At 45.1% G+C, this 24547-nt stretch overlaps 1 long non-coding RNA gene across 1 annotated transcript; it reads left to right on the top strand.

Annotated features, from left to right (window-relative positions):
- Positions 1–5120: 5120 nt before the first annotated feature.
- Positions 5121–19389, top strand: LOC106732506 (uncharacterized). Its single transcript, XR_012904440.2, has 3 exons — positions 5121–5200; positions 18913–18959; positions 19216–19389. It is a non-coding gene; the product is annotated as an uncharacterized LOC106732506 (long non-coding RNA).
- Positions 19390–24547: the final 5158 nt, after the last annotated feature.

Genomic DNA, 24547 nt, shown 5'->3' with positions numbered 1-24547 from the left:
CAAATGCCTTACTAAAGTCTAGGTATATGACATCCACCGCTTCTCCCTTATCCACAAGGCTCGTTATCTTATCAAAGAAAGCTATCAGATTAGTTTGGCATGACTTGTTCTTCACAAACCCATGCTGGCTATTCCCTATCACTTTATTACCTTCCAAGTGTTTGCATATGATTTCCTTAATTACCTGCTCCATTAGCTTCCCTGGGACAGACGTTAAACTGACCGGTCTATAGTTTCCTGGGTTGTTCTTATTCCCCTTTTTATAGATGGGCACAATATTTGCCCTTTTCCAGTCTTCTGGAATCTCCCCTGTCTGCCATGATTTTTCAAAGATCATAGCTAAAGGCTCAGATACCTCCTCTATCAGCTCCTTGAGTATCCTGGGATGCATTTCATCAGGACCTGGTGACTTGCTGACATCTAACTTTCCTAAGTGATTTTTAACTTGTTCTTTGTGTATCCTATCTTCTAAACTTACCCTCTCTCTGCTTGTATTCACTGTGTTAGGCACACCTCCAGACTTCTTGGTGAAGACCGAAACAAAGAAGTCATTGAGCATCTCCGCCATTTCCAAGTTTCCTGTTACTGCTTCTCCCTCCTCACTAAGCAGTGGGCCTACCCTGTCCTTGGTCTTCCTCTTGCTTTTAATGTATTTATAAAAGGTCTTCTTGTTTCCCTTTATGCCTGTAGCTAGTTTGATCTCATTTTGTGCCTTTGCCTTTCTAATCTTGCCCCTGCATTCCCGTGTTGCTTGCCTATATTCATCCTTTGTTAGTTGTCCTAGTTTCCATTTTTTATACGACTCCTTTTTTATTTTGAGATCGTGCAAGATCTCCTTGTTAAGCCAAGCTGGTCTTTTGCCATATTTTCTATCTTTCCTACACAGCGGAATTGTTTGCTTTTGGGCCCTTAACAACGTCCCTTTGAAATACTTCCAACTCTCCTCAGTTGTTTTTCCCTTCAGTCTTGCTTCCCATGGGACCTTACCTACAAGTTCTCTGAGCTTATCAAAATCTGCCTTCCTGAAATCCATTACCTCAATTGTGCTGGTCTCCCTTCTACCTTTCCTTAAGATCATGAACTCTATTATTTCGTGATCACTGTCCCCTATACTGTCTTCCACTTTCAAGTTCTCAACTAGTTCCTCCCTATTTGTTAAAACCAAATCCAGAACAGCTTCTCCTCTGGTAGCTTTTTCAACCTTCTGAAACAGAAAGTTGTCTCCAATGCAGTCCAGAAACTTATTGGATAGCCTGTGCCTCGCTGTGTTAGTTTCCCAACATATGTCTGGATAGTTGAAGTCCCCCATCACCACCAAATCTTGGGCTTTGGATAGTTTTGTTAATTGTTTAAAAAAGGCCTCATCCACCTCTTCCACCTGGCTAGGTGGCCTGTAATAGACTCCTAGCATGATATCACCCTCGTTTTTTACCCCTTTTAGCTTAACCCAGAGACTCTCTACACAGCTATCTCCTACATTCATCTCCACTTCAGTCCAAGTGTGTACATTTTTTATATACAAGGCAACCCCTCCTCCCTTTTTTCCCTGTCTGTCCTTCCTGAGCAAGCCGTACCCTTCAATACCAACATTCCAATCATGCGTCCCATCCCACCAGGTTTCTGTAATACCAATGATATCATAGTTGTATTTATTGGTTATCAATTCCAGTTCTTCCTGCTTATTACCCATACTTCTCGCATTTGTATATAGGCATTTAAGATACTGATTTGATCTTGCCTCCCTGTTGTGCCCTGACCCTCCTTTCTCCTTGCCATTATAGGCCGTAGTCCCCCCCATTTCCAACCCATCTCCCAGTCCCGCACATGCAGCACTTACCTGTGGGCTTTGCTCACCTGCCCCCGACAAACCTAGTTTAAAGCCCTCCTCACAAGGTTAGCCAGTCTGTGTCCAAACAAGGCCTTCCCGCTCCTGGAAAGGTGAACTCCATCTCCGCCAAGCAGTCCTTCCTGCCACTGAAACTGCCACTGAAACTCATGGAGATGACAGTTAATACCAGCTGAAGATTTTAGAAGGTACCCTCACAAGCTCATGACATTCATACACTACCAACTGGGAGGAAACTGACCCCATGACCTATTTGTTTATAGACTTCTTTATTATCTGAAAATCTTTGCAAAGTCATTCCCAACTCCTAAGCCATCCAGTCAATACGACATTACAAAGCTTGACACAGGCCACAGAAAGGGAAGGTTCCATGTCTCGTAAATTGACAAGTATCATTGACCTTAGAGGGACACAAAACACAATCAGAATTATTTTCCTTTTGTTGCTATAGTGTATGTATGCCTTAGTGCATACAACATTGGCACTAAGTGGATACATATTGTATACAGGCAGTCCCCGAGTTACGCGGATCCGACTTATGTCGGATCCGCAGTTACGAACGGGGATTTTCTCGCCCCGGAGGACTGGAGCGGCGGGACGCCTGGTCCCGCCGCCCACCTCCTCCGGGGCGAGAAAAGCTGCTCCCCATCTCCCTGGTCTGCTGGGGGAGCCAGCAGACCAGGGAGACGCTGAGCAAAGCGGCGGAGGACCCGGGCCGGACCCGCGGCGCTGATCTGGAAGCGCCGCGGTCCGGCCTGGGTCCTCCGCAGCTTTGCTCCGCATCTCCCTGGTCTGCTGGGGGGGGGACGCAGCTAGTGCCCCCCCACCAGCAGACCAGGGAGACGTGGAGCAAAGCCCGGGGCCTGTGGTAGAGCAGGTGGGGCGCTGCCGGTTGGTCCCGCAGCACCGCTCCTTGGCGCTACTAGACCAACCCGGCAGCACCCCAGCTGCTCTGCCCCAGGAGTCCTGATTCAGCCGCTGCCGACTTACATACAGATTCAACTTAAGAACAAACCTACAGTCCCTATCTTGTACGTAACCCGGGGACTGCCTGTATCTATGTACTGATAAATAGCAGAAAAGCCTTAGCAAAACCTTAGCTGCACTGAAGTGATAAACTTACTTAAGAACGCTTTAGGAATGACCAGTTAGCTGTCTTTAGAAGCAATAATTCACTGCATTAATTTCACAACAGCTGCATGTGATGTGCTTGTTAAAATAAACAAAATAAATAAAATCACAACTGTCTCCTGCCAGTGAGAGAGCAACATCCGCATCCCATCTGAAACATATGCAAATTTGACATAGTGAAACAAGGTTTAAATCAGTGGTCCCCAACCTTTTTGGGTGGTGGGCGTCGCGCGGGGCTGCACATGTGCCACGCGCCTGGAGGCTGGGGCCGCGCATGCACCATGCTCCTGGGGGTGGTGATAGGTGGGCGCACATAAATGCCCCGGCGGGTGCCATGGCACCTACGGGCACTGCATTGGGGACCACTGGTTTAAATAGACGCATGGAGTGATTCTCACATTACAATAGGTAATTTCCCCTTCAGGTATTCTCACCTTCTCATCACTGTTGGAGATGAGCTACATCCTCTCTGATTTTAATTAACACTGACGTCACACTCCCATCTCTGTAGCCTTTCACTTTTGTTTTCTTTTCTTATCAGCATCTAAGGAAGTCAGGTGTAACTCATGAAAGCTTATGCTCTAACACCTTCATAAATGTGTTAGTCTTTAAAATGCCACTGGACTCCTTGTTGCTTTTGCTGAAATAGATTAACACGGCTGCCCCCTCTGAAACAGATTATTACTATTATTCTTAGAACAGGTTGGTTCCCCGGAGGATCCCAAGGCACACCATTGACTGTATACCCGGGCCAGCTGGGTGGAGGCACTGCCAATTTAAAATTCCTTTAGGAGTCAAGAGACTGAAACAGAAGTGTGTGCGTGGGGGAGAGGGGAAATAGAGGATTTCCATCTATCCAACGTCACCATTGGGATAAGCAGGAGTCATGAACTTTTTCCTTCTTCTATATGACACTGTGTTGCTATTTGATATATTTGCACTGCTATTTTCTTCTCTATGGATCTCTGTAATTCACTGTTTTCTCCAGTTTTGTCAGATGTGATGCAGGACAAAATGATTGCATTGACTTCACTGTTAAGGAACTTTATTTTACCATATAGTAGCCTTAGACCCCCCCCCCCCCCCTCGAATTGGTCATTACACAAAACAGATACCACTCTTAAAGGAGAACTGCATTTAGTCATTATGAACATTATCTGAAGGGTGTTGAAATCAACTGGAATAATTGTGTGGACTTCAGGGGGCTTTATATCATGTCAGAATGGATGTCACAAAAGTCGTGGGTGAGATAGGATATTTTTCTAACTACATTTCTGAAAATTAGTTAATTATCTCCAGCATTATTCCATGACATAAAATATTCAGCTGTGCAAAGATGGAATGAAAATTTACAAGTTGAGGCACAAAAGCCTACTTGACCTGTTTGTTATGATGATAAAAATCTGATATCTTACTTGCACATCAAAAAATTTACTTGCTCTGGGGAACTGTAGTTGTGCCAGTTTTCCATCATCCTTCTACAGAAAAGATGGTGATACTGAAAAATAATCATGTTGCTTTTATTAGTTTTTGGGCTTTTAATTAATGCTTTATAACAGTGATTAGCTCCTATATATATATATATACTGTATTTTTATGTTACTTCATATAAATAAAATCTGTATAGTCATAATTCATGACGATAGTCTCACAGTCAGAAATACCAATCTGATTAACCTTTTTAAGAAGATTAAATGAAATTTCCATGTGAGATTACTATTTCGAAAATGAACGTTCTGAAGTTTGTATATTTCGTACGTATTCAGTCTCTATACATTCTGTTACAATTGGCTCTGCCAGTGGAGCATGAAGCCAATGGATTTCAGTGGAAGCAGAATCAAAGGGAACAATATGGGTTAAGAAGAAAATATATGCTTGTGCTAGAGGTTCTGTATATTTCTAAATGTTCTGTGTAGTTAACTTTTGTTTGATAAACCCTAGATGCCTTCAACTGTCCTGCCGACCAGTAGAGATTATAAGCCAGTGGACAGTTACTTTGTCATGTCAAAGCCATATAATTCTTATTTTGATTGCTATATATATTTAAAAAAAACATGTTATCTTATATTGAACATAGACCACTATGTACCTTTTTTAAGCCTTCACCACATTCTGAAGTTTGGCCTCTTCATTCTTGCTTTAGAGTACCCAGGACCCTAGTTATGACTGAGTCATGCCACAAAAAGAAGATTACAGAGGATAAAATGGAGAGCCTGAATAGTGGTAAGAACTCTAAAAATACATGAAATCCTCATAATTTCCTTCTTTTTTCAAATTGTACTTCCCAAAAATACCAGGACTGAATTGAGGGAGAGGACAGAAAGTACGTTGGTGGTTGTGCTATACAGACACTGTCACACTTTCAGTGCAGTTAGTTAGAGGGAAACTCTGAGCATATGGTAGTATCATGTTTCTAAAATCCAATGTAAATATGTTAACATTAATAAATGAAAAGTGATTAAAAATGCTACTTAGCTTAATCAGAAACCCCAGGATATGCTTTGAGGGAGGATGATGTAAAGTATTGGAATTTTTAAATATTAAAGAGAAGCAGTTTTGCCTACAATCTTTCTGACAAAAATTGTTATTAGGCAGTATTGCATGCCAATGTACTCTGATTTTCACATGTTGGAGGGTTATTTAAAACTGATGATAAAATGTCAGTGTGCAAGAGAAATTAAATTGCACTATACAATTTGGAAAACAGAGGAAGCAAACAATGTCAAAAATGCTCTCTCTCCTAACCTCAATAGAAGTCTCCACACCTCAGGATTAATTTAATAAACAGAACATATTTTTCTTACTTAACTAATGCTCCTTAGTGATTAATAATGAGAGTCCTCCCTACAAAAAGGTAATTTTATTCTCTGCAGCTGCAAGATACATAGATGGTTTCAAAGTAATCTGGAAATCCTTTGTGCTCAGTCCCTGATAAGGTTGACCCTGCAATGTTCAAAAGGATACATCTACAACTTCAGTTTTTTTCTCAAAAAAAGGGGCACACTGTGCAAAACTGTTGTTCTGCGAGGGTGATATTAATTATGCAAACCCCTGAGAAGATCATCTGTCTAAATGAACAGTAGAGCGAGGACAAATGGGACCAGGCCCACCGATGAAGGGGCAGTTGCCCCAGGGACCGGTGATTCAAAGGAACCAGGGCTCCCGACTGTTACCATTGCTCTGACAGCAGCAGTGGTGGCTGGAGCCCTGGGTCCTTTAAATCACTGCTGGAGTGCCATGTGGTGTGCTCCAAGTGGCTCTGAGCAGTGCAGATGGCTGGCTGCCCCAGCCCCGCTCCTTCTGCTTGAGACGGCTTCACTTCTGGGTATGTGGAATTTCCCCTCACCTCACCGTGCCCTGTGTCTGTGGAGGCTGCTGTTCCCCCCTCCCCCGCCCCCAAATGTGAATGATTTTCTTCACAGCACGAGGTATGACAATGCAAGTGCCATGTCTGCTTCATCAGATGGCCACCCCTCTTTCCTCCTGGGTCCCCACAAGGGATTGCTGCGAGGGAGAGGGGACAAGGACCTGAACACTCAGTATGGCATATCCCACTCTCTAGTCTAGCAGCAGCAAAAATTATGCAATTTGCATTGCAAACTACTTCCCAGGGCAGCAGTCCCTCTCATTCCACACTTTCAAAGACCACAAAACTGATTATAGTACAGGCATACTGAGCAGAGCTGTGTGAGCCAAGCTGTCAGTCATAGGCGAGCAGTATCAGGGTATGTCTACACTACCCCGCTAGTTCGAACTAGCGGGGGTAATGTAGTCATCTGCAGTTGCAAATGAAACCCGGGATTTGAATTTCCCGGGCTTCATTTGCATGAAGCCGGCCGGCGCCATTTTTAAATGCCGGCTAGTTCGGACCCCGTGCCGCGCGACTACACGCAGCATGGACTAGCTAGTTCGGATTAGGCTTCTAATCCGAACTAGCTGTACACCTCATTCCACGAGGCATACAGCTAGTTCGGATTAGAAGCCTAATCTGAACTAGCTAGTCTATGCCGCGTGTAGCCACGCGGCACGGGGTCCGAACTAGCCGGCATTTAAAAATGACGCCGGCCGGCTTCATGCAAATGAAGCCCGGGAAATTCAAATCCCGGGCTTCATTTGCAACTGCGGATGACTACATTTCCCCCGCTAGTTCGGACTAGCGGGGTAGTGTAGACATACCCTCAGAGGGCATGTCTACACTAGGAAATTATTTCAAAATAACTTCTTTTGAAATAACAACTCCTGAAATAACAATTTTGAAATAAGTGTTATTGCTTGAGGAAAGCAGGAATAGTTATTTCAAGATAACCAATCTGCTATTTTGAAATAATGGGCTTGGTAGGATGGACACTTGAGGGCTGTGTCTACACTGCACCCCTTTTCCGGAAAAGGAATGCAGATTAGACACATCGGAATAGCAAAATCCGCGGGGGATTTAAATATCCCCCACGGCATTTTCATTTACATGGCTGCCGCTTTTTTCCGACTTGGGGATAAGCCGGAGAGAAGCACCAGTCTAGACTTGATTCTCCAGAAATAAGCCCTTTTCCGGAGGATCTCTTATTCCTACTTTCAAGATTTAGGTACTTAACATGGGACCTAAATACCCTTGAGGATCTGGGTTCAGGTTCTTAAAATACATTTACCATTGCCAATAGTTAACAAGGAGCAGCAAACATTTCATTATATAGTACAGTACTCTGTTCCCATCTATGTATGTACAGTACTATCTAAAGTACTTATATGGCCCCACCCATGATAGTGTCTGATCACCTGATAATCTCTTAGGGTTCATCTACACTGCACCCTTAGCTCAAAATAAGACACACAATTTGCGCTATGCAAATTGATATCTTATTTCGATTATTTTTTGAAATAGGCTATTTCGAAATTTGGCACATCTACATAGCACCACATTTTGAAATAAAACACTATTTCAAGACATCCCTTATCCCTCACGCAACAAGGTTTACAGGGAGGCTGAAATAGTGCATCCTCTATATTTCACAATAGTGGATGCGTTCGAAAGATGCGGGTTAGCTCTTCGGGTACCAGAGGTATCCCAAAATAGCACTGCAGTATAGATGTACCCTTAGTGCATTTATCCTTTCAAAGCCCCTGGGACACAGAGAAGTACTATTGTCCCCATTTTGCAGATGGGGAACAGAGGTACAGAGAGACTTGCCTGAAGTCAAAAGAAAGCTGCAGTGAAGCAACAAACAGAACCAGGTTTACCAATTCCTGTACTAGCACCCTACCTCCTCACACTATTACTCCTTTCCCAGATACAATAAATAAAAAGATACATTTGATTAACTCTAATCTGTTCTTTGTAAGTCATTGGCCATCTTGGGCAATAAAATGGGGGAGGGAGAGAGGAAATATTTTCAATGACAAATACATTTTAAAAGATGTGTCTTCTGCAAACAACAGTTGGGCAGACGGTAGGGAGCTTTGCTGTCAGCCCCAGGCCCTTAAGCTTCAATGTGTGATGGGCTGTGCACTGTGATCTAATCACAGGCTTTGTAGTTGGTATGCCCAAGGCAGGAGGCCAAATGCTCTTAACCAACAAGGTGTGCTATTAATAGATTATACATATCCTGTCTGGTCTTACTGCTGTTCTGCAGTAATTATTTCTAAAGTAAAATATGCAACATGAGAAATATTTCTAAGATGACTTGACAGATTAAATCAGCTATAATGTTTCAGTCAAGAATAATAGTTTCAGACAGCTGTAAAGCATTAATGATAAACTTACTGACTTTTAAGGTCCTATTGATGTTAAGGGTTATCAACCTTCTTCCCCTATTAGGGTATCACAGCAAACACCTGGGTGGTCCCTCAGAGACAAAAAGATAGTCCATGTGCTTCAGCTGCAGGGCCATAAACAATTGTGGCTGTCTCATCTGTCTTCAAATTATTCATGTTTCTGGGATAGTCCTTTAATTTCACGTTGAGGGCTTGGCTTTCTTTGAATTAGTGGTCAAAATACCAACCTTTTCTGAGGATGCATTTTTAGGGCTGCTGGTATCCAGTGTTCAACCAGAACAGCTGGTTTAAAAGGGAACCTGTTGCTAAAGGGAATAGCTGACCAGATGCTAAAAGTTCAGTTGGCCTGAGTAGTCGCCCTCTGCTATTTGGAGGTGGGAGGCCAGAGCCATATGGAGCAGCCACTCTCTTCTCAGCTGCTGAAACCTGAAACTGTGCAAGAGGGGATCCTGTGTGCCCCATCTTTTGCCTCATCATGCCCTGACTGCCCAGGCCCCTTGTTATGGGAACTGGCCCCCTCTCTGTCCCAGCCCCTTGCTGTGGAGACCAGCTCCAGCTATGCCCTAATTACCTTAGCCCCTTGCTACAGGAACCAATCCCTCCCTGTCTGAGTCCCCAGCTATAGGGACCATCCCCTCTCCCCCAGACCCTTGCTCCAAGAACCAAACCACCTCTGCCCCACTGTGCTCTGACTGCAAAGGTGGACAAGCTCCTTGCCAGTTTCTCCCAGCCTGGCTCTGCAGGCAGCAGGTGAGACCCAGGAGGAGGAGGATTGAGTGGGAGGCTAAGTTCTCTTTAAGCTGTATGGCCAGAGGAAGAGATTCCTTTTCCTCCAGCCCCAATCCAGGTCAGCCATGGACCTGCCATAACCAGAGCAGAGGTGCCCCGTCTTCAGTCTCCACCCAGCCCAGCCACAAACCTGCCACAGTGGGGGAAAGGGGGAAACACCCTTCCCCCTGCCCAAGCCCAGCCATTGATCTACCATGACCAGAGAAGAAGCACCCCTCCCCTGACCCAGCTAAGCCCAGCTATGGACCTGTCGTAGCCAGTGGAGAAGCACCCCAATCCAGCCCAGCCATGGCAGTTGGAAAAGCACTTCTCCTCCACCCAGCCCAGGTGCTGCTGAAGGGAGAAAGAGCTGGGGGAGTCCTCTCCCCCTGTCACAGTTCCAGGTCAACCTGCACCCAAACCACTCGGTCCCACCTTACCACATGAATTTTGTTATGTGCACCAATATGGAGGTGATGTGTCATTCTGCACATGGGTGAAGAAAATGAGAGGAAACACTGGTGAAGGTGTAGAGAGTGAGCGATGGAAGGGGAGAGGAGCGAGCAGGGCTTTGGGGGAAGAGGCGGGGCAGAGGGCATGGCGAGGGTATTCATAGAAAGTTGGCAACCCTAGATATTTTCCTTAGCTCTATGGCTGTTCCTAGTATAGACCTCTCCTCTTCCCAGGCTCTTCAAAAGGGGGTGGAGAGACCCAATAGCAGCTCATTCTACAGCATTTAGGTCTCCCTCATCTCACTAAGAAAAATGGACTTCTTAATACAGTTTATTTCCTAGCATTTGTTATGGTAAGGCCTACATTTCTGACCAGTCCCTGCAAATGAGAGTCGCAGAAAGCCTTAATTTTCAGCTGAACTGGAAAGAGGGCTGTACTGGATGGCTACGTCTAGACTGGCATGATTTTCCGGAAATGCTTTTAACAGAAAAGTTTTCCATTAAAAGCATTTTCGGAAAAGAGTGTCTAGATTGGCATGGATGCTTTTCCCGCCGCCGGCGCTAGTGCGCCCTCCCCGCAGCAGACCAGGCTTTTCTCAGGATGCCTGTGGTAGAGCAGCTGGGGCGCTGCCGGTTGGTCCCGCAGCGCCGCTCTCCGCGCTACTGGACCAACCCGGCAGCACCCCAGCTGCTCTGCCCCAGGCGTCCTGATTCAGCCGCTGCTGGTCAGTTTCAGCAGCGGCTGAATCAGGACGCCTGGGGCAGAGCAGCTTGGGTGCTGCTGGGTTGGTCCAGTAGCGCCGAGGAGCGGCGCTACTGGAGCAACCCAGCAGCACCCCAGCTGCTCTGCCCCAGGTGTCCCCAAGTCAGCCGCTGCTGAAACTGACCAGCGGCTGATTACAGGAAGCCGAGTCAGAGTTGGTCTGCCCCGGGCTTCCTGGAATCAGCCGCTGATCAGTTTCAGCAGCAGCTGACTTGGGGACACCTGGGGTTCTTAAGTTGAATCTGAATGTAAGTCGGAACTGGCATCCAGATTCAGCCGCTGTTGAAACTGATCAGTGGCTGATTCCAGGAAGCCCGGGGCAGAGCAACTCTGCCTCGGGCTTCCTGTAGTCAGCCGCAGGTCAGTTTCAGCAGCGGCTGAATCTGGACGCCAGTTCCGACTTACATAGAGATTCAACTTAAGAACAAACCTACAGTCCCTATCTTGTACGTAACCCGGGGACTGCCTGTACCACCGAGTCAGCTATTACAACTAACATGGCAAGGACTGTGACCTATGATTTGTTTTGAATCTAAACACAAAAGAAGCATCACTACAGCTGTTCATAATTATGGCGTTTTAAAATAATTAAGATTCCTAGACCTGTTTCCATATTCATCAGTTGAATGAGAGCAAGGAAAGCAAATGGCACGAAGGAAAATACTATTATATATCTAACATGTAAAAATCAACACCTATTACTTTTTAATCAAGAAAAATGTCCAGTGTTCCACTAAAGTGCAGGGGGGAAAAAAAGGATTCTGTCCAATGTGGTAGGAAAGTGAGTCTCTTTGCTTATCTTCCCCTTCCTCCACCTCTGTCATATCACTTGGGAGATCCTGCTGAGCAAAAACTGCAAGTCTGTAAGCAGCTCAGTGCACCTTTACATCTGATTTTGTGTGTGCAGACCAGGTATCTGTCAGCATTCTTATTGTTTGAAACTGATTAAGGCTCAGAGGCTGATCTGCAATATCTCCTTTAATTTTTCCACCTGAGTGGATTAAAATTAAAATGCTTTGATGGGTTTAGATTATCAGGAGTAGAGAAGCAAAAAGCAGTATCTCATGGGTGCATAGGAATGCATTAAGTAGTACATTCTTTCTCTGTCAAGGAGCAATTCTAAGGATATATGCAACTAAAAGACCATCTGGGATTTTAGCAAAACAGATCTGAGTGATTGAAACACACAGAAATTCTAAGGTCAGAAGGGACCACTGCACTAATTGTAGTACTTTGCACTTTTCTTCACTGAATTTCATCATATTGAATTTCAGCTAATTCTCCAATTTGTCAAAGTAATTTTGAATTCTAGTCCTGTACTCCAACATGCTTGCAGCTCCTCCCAAGTTGGAGTCATCTGCAAACTTTATAAGTTTATTCTCATCCACACCATTAATGAAAATATTGACTAGTACTAGACCCAGGACTGATCTCACTTAATGCACCCTCCCAATTTGACAGCAAATCGTTGATAAGTACTCTTTGAAACCAGTTAGGCAGTTACCTTGTAGTAATTTTATCTAGACCACATTCCTCTAGTTGGTTTATGAAAATGTATCAAAAACCCATACTAAAGTCAAGATAAATCACATTCCTGCTTCCCCCGCACGTCATTCAGAATGAAGTTCTCCAGGAGAATGCAGCTATTTCACCCTCTATACACTATAGCTAGGTGCTCGAGGAGCCTTTTATCTTGTTCTTGTGTGATTTGATGGTCACAGCAAACACTAGCTAGTTCCCTGTCTTGTGTTTTCTCTCTTAGAACATTAATCCATAAACATTCAAGGTCTTAAGGCCCACTGACGTGGGGGGACAAAGGAGGTGTCTGCCCCAGGGGTGGTGATTCAAAAGGGCCCAGGGCTCCCAGTCACTGCTATTGCAGTATTGGCAGCCAGGAGCTCTGGACCTTTTAAATCATGGCTGGAGCCCAGGGTGGCACAGTCCAGGTGATGCTAAGGGCTCACTGGTGCAAGGGGTGTTGCACAGTCAGGGTGGTGCAGAGGGGCTGGCTGCTCCAGCCCTGCCCTTTCTGCCCAAGGCTACATCCCTTCCGGGAGCAGAGCCTCTTCCCCCCTCCCCCCGACATTACCCAAGGGCCCAGCAATTTTGTCAGCCCCTCTATTATTAACCGATGAGTTGTCAGTTACTTGAAAACAAGTAGTGCCATTTTTGACAGTGCCACACCCCAACCCCTTTGCCTAGTCCAGTGGTCCCCAACCTTTTGAGGTTGTCGGGCGCCAGGGGGCGTGGCCGTTCGCCCGCCGGGCGCCAGGGGGCGGGGACACTTGCGCGCCCGGGGGCGCCCCCCCCATAGCCGCATGCCCGGGGGCGGCCCCCCCCATAGCCGCATGCCCGGGGCCGGGGCCCCCCCATAGCCACGCACCTGGGGCCGCCGCAAGTGCCGCACGCCTGGGGCCGGCGCTCCCCCTGCAAGCGCCGCACGCCCGGGGCCAGGGCCGGGGCCGGCGCTTCCCTCCCCCCGCAAGCGCCGCGCGCCCGGGGCCGACGCTCCCTGCAAGCGCTGCGCCATGTGCCCGGGGCCAGGCCAGCCCCGAGCACCTGGCGGGCGCATGGAAATGCCCCTGCGGGCGCCATGGCGCCCGCGGGCACCATGTTGGGGTCCATGGGCCTAGTCAATCCTTCCTAAATAGGATATAATCCGTGATTTTAACATTCCAATCATGTATATCTTCTCACCAGGGCAATACTAACTACATTGGATTTATGTTCATAACAAGCAATTCCAATTCCTTTTTTTTATTATTCAGGGCCCTCGTGTATACAATTAAGAATTTATTCTGTTCACAACCCTTGGTCCTTTGATTAATTTGTTTTTTGACAAGTTAATTGTATGTGAAATGCATGCTTGTTTGTATCCCCATTCCATTCTCCCCCGTTGTTGTTAGTTTAACCCCCTGTTGACTGGTTTAGGCAACCTGTTTCCTAGGCGGTTGGTTCTTTTACTAAATGCTTGCCTTCCCCATAAAAAATGGCTCAATGTTCCAGAAAACCCAAACCCTCTACCTTACACCACTCATCTGACATGTGGTTCACTTTCAGAATCTTCTGCCTCCTGTCTTACTTCCTGTCCCATGAACAAAGCATCTCAGAGACCATTTGGATATTCCTCTCGTGCAGCACCTTTCTGAGTTCCCTAGAATCGGTGAAGTCGCATATGAAGCTGGGCCATTAGTGTTAAAATGCTCCCTGCCAATAGAGCTTTGTCTGTTGATATCAGAAACCTATCAAATAGATCAGTTTTACCTCATGTCAGGATCTGGGAAGTCAGCACATTGTCCTTCTGTCTGCCTGACCCTTGCACAGTGTTTTTCTTTGCTTTCTTTTATAACACAGAATTGGTCTTCTTTGGTTGGATGGAAAGCTCTTGATGAGCACACCTGATAGTACTGCGGGTTGGCCTGAGTAGTCACCTTCACCTATACCCCATACAGATCATCGTTATATTCCACCAACTGGCCTTCGAAGATGTTTTCTGTGGTTTCCATGTTGACAACCTAATACTGATTGGAGACATTATCTGTGTCAATTTCCTCTGGTTCTTTTCATAGAATACTAGGATTGGAAGGAACCTCGAGAGGTCATCGAGTCCAGTCCCCTGCCCTCATGGCAGGACCCAGTACTGTCTAGACCAGTGATTCCCAACCTTTTTCCCATGGAGGAACCCCTAAAATAATTTTTCATATCCTGAGGAACCCCTACCTATGAAAACTTTTGCTTGTCCAGAAAAAGTTGACAGCGGGGAGTGCAATTCAGTTACTGCTAAATGTTTTCAAGAAAATTTATTTGTAAAGAGTTGTTTATATGTCAGCTTAAATTGTAAGAAAAAAATTGGAACATTTTCCCTGTCTTTTTTTGTATTCTTATCTTTTTTTTTCAAATATCAAATATTCTCCCCTTCCTGCCTCACTCTCTTTCTTTTCTCCTCCTCCTCCTGCCTCACTCTCTCTTTCTCTTCTCCTCTCCCTCCTGCCTCTCACTCGTGGAACCCAAATGGCCGCTTGATCCCACGTGGTGGCCCGGCTGCGTGGCACAGAAGTCAGCTGAGTGCCAGGGTGGGAGGTGAAGGGCGTGACAGACACTTCAGGCCCCACCCAGTGTTATTTATTCCACGATTTCTAGCAGAACCCCTGATGATGGTCTGTGGAACCCCGGTTGGGAAACACTTGTCTAGACCATCCCTGATAGACATTTATCTAACCTACTCTTAAATATCTCTAGAGATGGAGATTCCACAACCCTCATAGGCAATTTATTCCAGTGTTTGACCACCCTGACAGTTAGGAACTTTTTCCTAATGTCCAACCTAAACTTCCCTTGCTGCAGTTTAAGCCCATTGCTTCTTGTTCTATCTTCAGAGGCCAGGAAGAACGTTTTCTTCCTCCTCCTTGTGACACCCTTTTAGATATTTGAAAACTGTTATGATGTCCCCTCTCATCGTGTTCAAAGCTTGTTCATCTTCTTTTCTCCCCCACTCTGTTTGCTTGGCAACTGACTCATATGCTTAGCCTCCCTGCTTAACTCTGTTTCCTCACTAGCAGAGACTTCAGAGGCTGATCAGACTCCATGGCAGGCCTGGAGTAACCACCTCACTGCAGGCCTTGATCCTGATCCGTCTCCACTCCACCCTTTCCCCAAGTCCTGAGCAGGCTCCACCCCCTTCCACCTCTTGCCCATAGTCCCCTTTGCCAAGCCACATGAGCTGCGGGAATACTGGGGAGCCTGGTGCGGGGCGGCAGCAGGGGGTGCCCTCCCACACTCACCATGGTGGTGGGAGTTGGGGCGACCCATCTGCATACACCGCTCATCTCTCAGCCCATTGCACTCTGTTTCACTGCAGCTGCTGGGAAGTGCAGGACCCTGCGGCTAGTCACTCAGCTTGCTGCTGCTGTGGTGAAAGGGAGCGCAATGGGCCAGGAAATGAGTGGGGAAACGGAGACGGGTGCTGAGCCATTCTGGTCCCCACTGTGGTGAGTGCGGGGAGGACATGCTTGCCACCCCACATCAGGCTCTCCCGGTAATCCCCTGGCTGTCCTGGGCCCCATCCATTGTATGCTGGGGTGGCTGCTGCAGGGCTCCCCAATGCAAAGGACCTGGGGTGGCTGCCCTGAATCATCCTATGGATGGGATGGCTCTGCTCAAGAGTCCCAACTACAGTTTTCACTGAGACACAAATAGACTTGTCTCACCTGGCCTGCTCAGGGGCCCACAGCTCAACCACACAATCCCTGAAAAGACCATAACCTTAAGTCCTTTTGCCTACAATATGGGTTAGGTGCTGTATGCAAGCATTGCCTGAAATAAACTGAAGATAGTTGTCAGATGATAGGCAAACTATATAGAGAGTCGTGATTCCCAGAAGAAAAAGTGCTTTGAAAACTATGGATAAAAAGCACCATGTGAAAACTAGATATTCTTTAAATAGCCTGGAGGAAATGCACTGTGCAATCACTGAAAATATTTGCTTTTGTCCTATATATATTACCTTAGCAAAATGGTACTGTGATAGTCATCGTGACCATTTTGTTCTATGGTTCCTTCCACTAAATCCACTTCTGATGGCTATTTCATGACCCTGACAAGATCTTTCATAAAAAAGCCTTCAAAGTTCAGCTTCAGTCTAGGTCTAGGAACAAATTTCATACTTTAATCTTACTAGTTACAGAGGAAGCTTCCATTTCAGCTCCACGGAAACAAAGAAAGAATGCACACTAATGAAGGCACTTAATTAGTTTCTTAGGATTTAAAAATTGGTAAATGTAACCAGCAGAGGAAAATTACAGGAACAAACAATCATCCATGGCTTTAGGCACCTGCAGCATGAACGAAGGGACTACACTTATCAAAAAGGATGTCTGAAAGTAATTTCTATTTAAAGCTATTGCAACTAAAGTAATCTGCAAGCACACAAAATATTACTGCAGTTCATCATGTACAATTATGTTAACAAATAGAATGTTGCTAAGCCTAATTACTGCTATTCAACATATGCTAGGAGAACACAGAACACCAAAACGGAAATATCAGAAAACAAGTACTTTTGTGTGCAGCTGTTCTATGGTGTGCTGCCTGTATTTTATTGGCACAGCTTAGAGTCAGTGACGTAGGAGTCAGTGACGTAGGAGTCAGTGACGTTTTGTAGGTCTGCTGTGCTCCCCATTTTAGGAAGTTTATTGGACTCTTTTTGTTGTGTCAGATAATCATTTAGATGTAATATTTCCCTGCTTGATTTGTCTCCTTGAATAACTTAGCATTTTGGAAGAACCAGCTCTGTGCCAACTCACTAGACCACACAACTCTCTCAACATGCTTTGCTAATGATGTACTGTTCATTTAGGAGCCACTTCAGTGACCAATTAAATCAGCAGCCTTCTGGGGTGTAAGTGCAACATCACTAATAGCTCTTGCCAACACAACCCAATAACAGAACAGGAAGTGAAGCTATTGTTTGCAGGACTGAAAGGATGGTACAGGCCATCCTCACTATAATTCCAAGATACGTTAAAAAAACCTTGGACTTACAGCAAAACAACTTAAAGCAGGGATTTTTTTCCCCACGGCTGACTTGCATTTGCGCAAATTGGGGGTGTTTTTTTGTGTGACTTCAGAGTGGGGAATGGGAGGACTTATAACACATCAATTCCTACAAACATCAATGACTTTAGTACGGAACAGACGTATACCGGGGTGACTTATAGCGGGGATGCCTTGTAGATAGAATGCAAACAAGTGAATTTTAGTTCAGCCAAGGTAGCTGTAATGGGGTTGTGTGTTTGGTAAGATGGCCTAATGATCAGGGCCTGCTCCAGTCTTTTAGTTTAATGTATATGGGATCTCCTTAACAGGGTTGAACTGGGTCTGCTTCCTTCCCCATCGTGCCTATCCCAGCACTAGCCATAATGAATCTTGAGTAAGTAGAGGGTTGGCTGAGGCCCACCTGCTCCACCAGATCCCAGCTCAGAGACCTAAAAGTGTGTCCGTGTGGAATAGCCTATGGTCGAACCACTTCCTACCCGACCCCTTTCCTCAGTTTGGGGCGTGGCTACTATTTAATTGTAATCTTTTTCTCCAAGCCTCAAAGGAAGCAGTGGAGACTCACAGCCAGCCAGGGGTGAAAGTAACTTAAATTTCTGACAGGTACTGCCCTATCACAAGCCCCTGGGTGTGTGTGTGTGGGGGGGGGGGGGGAGAATTCAGGGTAAAGGTTTTGGGGGTAGGTTGTAATACCATAGTACCTGTAAGAAACGTAAGGTTGGGATGTAGTGTGGGAGGCTCAGGGCAGGGAATTAGAGTGTATGTGGGTATGTGGGAGCTCAGTGCAGAGAGCTGTGGGGGGGGGGGGGTGTAGGAGAGCCCAGGGCAGTAGACTGAGATGTTGGGGGGATGTAGGAGTCAGGACATGGGTTTGGGAGTACAGAAGTCAGGGCAGGGTGTGTGTGTGGGAGCTGAGGTCTGGCTGGAGTGGTGGGGACCATGCTCCCTGGCTGCCAGATATTATGGGGCTGGCTGAGGCAGTGGGGACTATGTGGCCTGGCACTGGCTACCCCAGGACAGCAGGCACTGTGCTACCTGTGTGCTATGTCCACGTTCCCCAGAGCTGTCGGTGCTGACTTGGGCCTACTGGTGTATGGTGGCCAGCAGCATCCAGAACCCCACCTCCAGCCAGCCACTGTCTGACCGGTGCACTGCATTAGGGCGTACTGACTTATTTTCACCTCATAGCCAGCCCCCTTTGGTAAGAGTTCCTACCTGGGCTGCTGAAACTTTCTTCATCCTGCTCTCTTCCCCAGGAACATGCGGGGCACTGGCCGAGAAACAGAGGTCTTCTGGCCCAGTTCTGCTTCAGCCCTGCCTCAGTCTTAGTGTGGGGTTTGTAAACCCCTTCACAGTATGACAGTAACATCTCCAAGATATGAGTTAATACTTGTATTCTTAGAAATCTGTTAGGAGGCCTTTAATAATCACAAATGGATAGCTCTGTCCTAAAAGATACTGAGGATAGAAAATTGCTCAATATATGCCCATGGCTAATCCTGGCAGGTAGACAGGAAAATTTAACCTAAAGATAAGGTAATTAGAATAGAATGTTAAAATGTATTTAGGCATGCATGATCAAAAGAAAATATTTTATATACCATCTTCATTTTGTGACTAAAAATATTTTTCAGCAACTCAGATGTTTGTCAAGTTTTGCTGTAACTTCACAAAATAACCAGTAAGTATATTATCTCTTCTCTGCCTCCTAAACTGTTAAACATGTTATTTTCATTTTACCATCTAATGGACCCTTCACAAGAAAGTTACATTATGCTTGGTACATTAAACAGCTGAGAAATTGTAATAGGCTCTTTGAAAGACATACTTTTTCATACAGAGAACGGGTATATCAAAATGACATATATTCATTCTAAGAGTGTGGATCATAACAAAATAATGCTTTCTTTTACTATCATTAATTTCATAATTTGCAGCAGAAGGTGGTAAAGACTTCACCGGGAGATTGGACAACTATATGGATTAGGAACTATTTCTGGACCAACGGGCCATCCAGTCTTGCAGCATGAGTAGATACCACTAACTCAAACCCAGGCGTATTGCAACCTCAACAATAGTTTAGCAGCAGCTTATGAATCCAGGAGGGAAAAGTATTGATCTTCTGATAAGGTAATTTAATGATGTACTTTTCAAACACGAAGTGGAATGAATGAGAGTCTTTGTACAATCTCTATAAAGTGTAGTTACTAATTAATTAGTGCTAGCAAAGAAAAAAAGGTAGAAGATTGATAATTTTCATAGGCTGCAATGATTTCTTGTTGGTTATAGGTTTAGACCACCACTAAATGCTTGATTTAAGCATTGGAAAGATCATTACCCTGGTTAGGTCTATTCAAGTAAAGTGCACCTTTAATTCATTTCTGAGCCGTATATAAAATCCCTATCCCTAAGCTAGAAAGTGACCATATAAATCAGGGTCATATCACTATTAAAAACTATTGTCAAAACCCCAATATTTTAAAACATAGTCATCTAATACATGAATATAATCCCAGTACTTATGTAATAGTTTAACTCTTCAGATTCTTGGGAAAATATTAACAAAACAATTCATCCTCGCAGCAGCTGTTAGGTTAACAAATAGCATTATCATTATTTTACAGCAGTGTTTCTCAAACTGTGCGCTGCGGAGCCCTTGGGCTCTGCAAGACATCTCCAGAGGCTCCACGAGGTTGACAAACTGGAAACATCGATAGGTACAACACATACAATCATTGGACTGCTGGGGCTCCGCATAAATTTACACATGTAAAGGGCTCTGGAGCCCAAAAAGTTTGAAAACTGCTGTTTTACAGATTGGTTAATCGACATGGAACAAGTCAGAACATCTGCACTGCATTTTTTCAGCTCTGCAGCCTGAGCCGAAGTTAGTGGACACAGGCCAGTTAGAGATGGCTAATTGCAATGTAGACACACTTAGAGAGACAAGATAACCTTACCCAGGGTCACACAAGAGGCCTGTAATGGTACAGGAAAGTAAAGCCAAGTCTCACAAGTTCCAGGGTGATATCTGAAATGTTGGACCATAATTCCTCTTCAGCCGAGCATGTCTGGTCATAGGTTTCTATTTCCAGTGCAAGGTCAGCTTCTTTTTTTCTCAGCACATTTCTAGTAAGATCTTGCCCTAAAATGAAACACAGCATCCCTCCCCCAAACCTGAACCTGCTGCAACTCTGCAATACTGGAAGCAGTTCTGGCTGCCACAGAATGGGGACAATGTAAAAACAGTAAAAAATTCAATAAAACCCTAATTACACCTATGCTGAGTGACAACCTAGGAGAAATTCTCACTAGGAACAAGGACATATTATTTCTATTTGATTACAGGATTCCTTATAATCTGAGAATAATTACATGGAAAGAAAGTCAGCTGCATAACAATAGCCCAGCTCAGTTTGAATTTTGAGGTATGGGGGAAGAGAGTAGGAGCCGCCAAACCTGCATCCCTGCTATTCAAGGAAAGAATGAAAATTAGCACATGGGTATAACTAGCAAATTGATGTGTGTCCACAATGGCTGATCTATTGGCCTTACCTGTAGAATATTCTAGTTTCCATGTAAATCAGGTATTACACACAATACAACCATTAATATAATGGCAGGGAGGATCCAAATGTTTAGAAACTGGGTCTGCTAATCCCAGAGAGATTGTTACATTCAAGCTGCCACTCAAAAGCTCTGGCAAAGTAGCAGTCAGCGGCTAGGTATAGACTACAAGGTTTTTGCGGAAAAAACTACGCAAAATGCACTCTGCATTTTGCATAGCTTTTTCCACTCTCTTTTTTTCAGAAGAGGTTAGACAGAAGAGCTAAACGGGCCAAATGGCAGAAAAGCCTCCTCTTTTGGTGGAGCCCTTATGCCTCATGAAATGAGGTATACGAGGCTCCCTGAAAGAGTGCATTTGCTCTTCCATGGAAAAAAAAAGCTGAAGAGCAAGTGCGTTCCTTGGACGCAGCAGGCTTTTTGCGGGATACCAGAGCGGTTGAGTGATGTAACCCTTTGGTATCCCGCAAAAACCCCGTAGTCTAGACATAGCCAGTGTGCTGTGGGCCTTGTGGATGTGCCATCTACAAAGGGCCTGATTGGAAGTGCTCCTGTGTCTCTGATTGGTTGCATGTGCACTACTTAAACCTGGAGGGAACACCAGGAAATTGTCTGTGCAATTGGGAGGCTCTCCAGCCAGCTGCTAAAACAAACCTTGCTCTTTGAACTTATTCTGGTTCCTGGCTTCCAACTCTGCCTCTGACCCATGGCCCCGAACCTACCCAGTAGGCCTGATGACCTGTGTGCCAGCCATGACAGTTTGCTTAGACATCCTGGAGCCCTCTAGGGAGGGAGCTGTCATTCCATTGTCCAGCTAATCCCATGGAACATCATTTGCAGGCGTGGGTTGCTCATTTCCAAGCAAAGAATCATATCCTGTGTTCTTGAGTGATGTAACTTCTGGCAGAAAACAAACCATCTAGGAACAGCTACCTCAGCTACAAGGCAGGGAGCACAACACTCCAGGCTCAGGCTAGAACAAGAGGCCACTGTGCCTTTACTCAACCATTTCTATGGGAACCACCAGAAATTCAGGGAATCTCTTAAATCAGCCTATCCTTGAGGCTCTGTCCCTGGACTTATCCCACTGATTGGATCAAGTTGGGACTGGTGCTCAGTCAGTTAAACAGAGAAGCTTTGGACTGGGCCTCCCCTTGCTGGAACAAGGTAAGTGTTCCAGTCTGTCAGCATCACACTTTCTCTTGGCTTTCACAATTGTTGATGATCTCCACCACACACACTCAGCTGAAGCTTCCCAGTGGAAGCTCCAACAGGGGCAGAGGTCTGCCGCATGGCATGTCGCACTTTTCCATCAGCTGGTGGTGGCCACAGAATGGAATGATGCAGTCCAACTGCACCAGCTCCAAGTAGGATTGAGTGAAGAGATCAAAGATCAGTTAACCATGTGGAGACTTGTGTGGGCCTGGATTTAATTATTGACTTAGCCATCCACATTTATGACTGGCTATGTGAGCAGTGCAAGAAGAGGGGAGTTATGCTATTGTAACCACCCCCAGGTGGATTTGAACCTGGGACCTCTGAAGTGGAATATAGGAGCCCCTACTCTCTGGGATAAAAGTCAGCTGGCTCCAAGCCCATGCTGTAGAGGCTCTTGAGCTTAACTTTTGCTGTATTCTAGGTACCACTTGCATTGCTCAGTAACCACACTAGGGCTGCATCTAGACTGGCAAGTTTTACCGCAAAAGCGTTTGCTTTTGCGGAAAAACTTGCCAGCTGTCTACACTGGCTGCTTGATTTTGCGCAAAAGCACTGACGTTCTACTGTCCGAAATCAGTGCTTCTTGCGCAAATGCTCTGACGTTCCCGTTCGGGCAAAAGCCTTTTTCTGGAAATGCTTTTGCGCAAAAGGGCCAGTGTAGACAGTTGAAAATTATTTTGCGCAAAAAAGCCCCGATGGCGAAAATGGCGATCGGGGCTTTCTTGCGCAAAACTGCGTCTAGATTGGCACGGATGCTTTTCTGCAAAAAGAAAATCATGCCAGTCTAGACGTAGCCTCTGTGTATGGGTTACATAATCACCTGCATTCATCCCAGAGTCTGCTCCCCAAACCCATGCAAATTGATTGGCTCAAAAGTGTTGACTGCTGAATAAAAGGAAAACACAGATGCAACAATTTGTGTTTTTACTAAAGATATACTCACTGCATGCCACCAAGAATGCCCGCTTGGAGGCAGTCAAGAAAAAAAATGAGCCCAGGTTCCATGGAGGTGCTGGGGGCAGGCCCATGCTTAACTTCGGAGCTATATTTTGAACAGCCACCCTCGCCCCCAAAATTCTGACTAGCACCCACCCTGATCCACCAAGGATGTTGCTGGGTCTCCATGAGCAGGTTTGTCTACCCCTGCCCCAATTCCTAGACTTCAGCATTTGAGATCCAGCCCATGCCACAGCTTCAAAACACTGCCTATTTTTAGAGTTTAGCACAAGTCCTAGTCTGTCAACTGAGGCTGGGAGGCTCACTACAAAATTCTGTGCAGACAAACTGCATCTAAAAAATGGTAAATGATCAATTGCTTGACCTACTGCAAGCAGCTTCCTTTTCTGGAGGATTTCCAGCCAAGATTTAAGGACATTTAATTAACAAGAAATCTGCACAGTTCTTTCTTTCTTTCTTTCTTTCTTTCTTTCTTTCTTTCTTTCTTTCTTTCTTTCTTTCTTTCTTTCTTTCTTTCTTTCTTTCTTTCTTTCTTTCTTTCTTTCTTTCTTTCTTTCTTTCTTTCTTTCTAAGCTAGTGGTTCACAATCCACAGCCCACAGACTACCTACAGCCCAGTCATATAGAGTTGCAGCTCATATGATATCCTTAGGTCACATATGTAACCTACAATTGTAAATAGGTCAAGAACCACTGGCATAAGCAAAAAACAAAAAAGAGTCTAGAACTTCCCTAATGTGTATACGATAATATGGAGTTTTGAGCATTGGCATACATTTATCGTTGATCTTGTAATATCTTAAAATGAAAACTGTTTTTGAACTTTACTGATATGTCAACCAAGCATGATATGCCTTGGGATCTGCTCTAAATTTGGTCATGCCTGTAGGCAGGGTTTTAAGGCACTCTATTCTTTATTTGATTCATCCTACCCATTATGTAGCACCCTGTATACTAACAGCATTATATAAACATCTAGGTTCTCTTTTACTGGAAAACACCAGTTGTGCCATCTTTCAGAATAGCAATGACCTTGGAAACAACAGCTGCCTCAGACAAGAGTTGGAATTGCATTTCTTAAATCCATTTCAGTAGCGTCTCTTCATTGTCAGTCTTTGTGGATACTGAAGAAACAAATTTAACCTTATTCAATAAGCATTTATTTCTCTCACTTCCATCTATAATGCTTGGTTAATGGTTTTGGAACCTATAGCATGTGCATTTTTTGCCCAGCTATTTTGTGGCTAGTGAAAATAAATAAGCTCTAATAGGAAATAATGGATTTTATTTCCATGGGTTTCCCAGGCTATTTTAGTTAGGGATGTAAATAACTAGCAGTGGACAGAAATTCCCTCCCCCTTCAGTTCTCTGCTTGCTGTGTGGAAAGCTATCTTGATAAAAAGTAGGTTGCCGGAGAGCCTCCAATGAAAACATTCAATAATTTTAAATACAGAAAAAGCATGAACCTTCTTGAAGCAAACTTGACACCTTTGCTAGAAGCTGATATAATTTGCCTTGAAAACAAGATGAT

This window comes from Pelodiscus sinensis, chromosome 1 (genome assembly GCF_052426305.1).
Source record: "Pelodiscus sinensis isolate ZL-2025 chromosome 1, ASM5242630v1, whole genome shotgun sequence".
Lineage (NCBI taxonomy): Eukaryota > Metazoa > Chordata > Testudines > Trionychidae > Pelodiscus > Pelodiscus sinensis.
The sequence above is the reverse complement of the archived record's forward strand: the minus strand, read 5'-3'. Positions and strand labels throughout refer to the sequence as shown.